Source organism: Rhinolophus ferrumequinum, chromosome 2, assembly GCF_004115265.2.
Source record: "Rhinolophus ferrumequinum isolate MPI-CBG mRhiFer1 chromosome 2, mRhiFer1_v1.p, whole genome shotgun sequence".
NCBI classification, from domain to species: Eukaryota; Metazoa; Chordata; class Mammalia; order Chiroptera; family Rhinolophidae; genus Rhinolophus; species Rhinolophus ferrumequinum.
Genome location: NC_046285.1, coordinates 42,800,210 through 42,801,473, shown reverse-complemented (window position 1 = coordinate 42,801,473; position 1,264 = coordinate 42,800,210). Strand labels below are relative to the sequence as shown.

At 38.8% G+C, this 1,264-nt stretch overlaps 1 non-coding gene across 1 annotated transcript; it reads right to left on the bottom strand.

The window, feature by feature from the left end:
- Positions 1-593: 593 nt before the first annotated feature.
- On the bottom strand, positions 594-667 carry TRNAM-CAU (transfer RNA methionine (anticodon CAU)). Its single transcript has one exon. It is a non-coding gene; the product is annotated as a tRNA-Met (tRNA).
- Between the last annotated feature and the right edge of the window lie 597 nt (positions 668-1,264).

The window sequence follows — 1,264 nt, the reverse complement described above, 5'->3', positions numbered from 1 at the left end:
GGGAGTGACAAAAAATAGTTTTTAAGAGATAGCAAGGAGCCCACCATGAAAAGCCAGGTATAACATACTGGTAGTCTGGGTTCTAACCTGAAATTCATAGGTAGATGTTAGAGAGTTATAAGAAGTAGCAAAACATGATACGATATGGGTTTTAGGAAGATGGCTCCGACAACGTTATGGAAAGCAGATAGGTGGTGGGAAATCATGCAAAACTGGGAGCTTAGCAACCAGTAAGAGATGTTTCAGAATCCAGAAGATGTCTGTTTACTCCAGAGAAGGAGAGGTGGGAACGTGGGATGCAAATGAAAGGGAAAAGTCAAAAATAACTTCATGTCTTGCTTTATTTCTTAATTGGGTAGACAGCAATGGTATTTGCCAAGAGAAGGAACAGTGGAGAAGAAGTAGTGCTTGGAGGAGAAAAAGAGGTAAGAGAAGAATGACAGCGAGCTAAGGAGGATGACACACAATAATGACATGACAAAGGATCTTTTTTATTATTATTATTTTTATTGGGGAACAGTGTGTTTTTCCAGGACCCATCAGCTCCAAGTCAAGTCGTTGTTTCCAATCTAGTTTTGGAAGGCGCAGCTCACTGGCCCATGTGGGAATCGAACCGGCGACCTTGGTGTTATGAGCACCACACTCTAACCCACTGAGCCAACTGGCCACCCCCCATAACAAAGTGTTCTTGAATAACATTGCATTACCTTTTTCTTTTAGCAGCCCACACCTTTCAATTCTTTGTAACTGAAATATCCTTTAACTCTACGTACCATATTAACATTATCAACCTCCATGCCTTTTTTTCTGTTATGTCCCATTTCATTCAACCTCTTATTACACCACCCCTTCTTTGTAATATCCACAGTTTTACTTTACTTTCCAGTATAATTTTGACATATAATTTATGTCTCATGTCTTGGTATCCCTGTCTATGTTATTAGGTTGGCAAGAAAGTTATTGTGGTTTTGCAATTATTTTTAACCTTTTAAACCGCAATTACTTTTGCACCAACCTAATACCAGGCTAAATTTTAGCATTAGAGAGTCACACAGTCTCTTCCAACTCAGACAATCTGTTACGACATGATTCTTGGGTTTTGAATCACACATTCTCTTCACAAATGATTTTATGTGCCTTGGTTAGTATCAAGTTGATTAGAGGAAGAGTCCAACATGGGCTTATCTAAGCCTGAACAAATTGCCCAAAGCTATTAACTAGCCCCCAATTCTGCCTATGTATTTTCTTTAAAAAGATTAAGAGA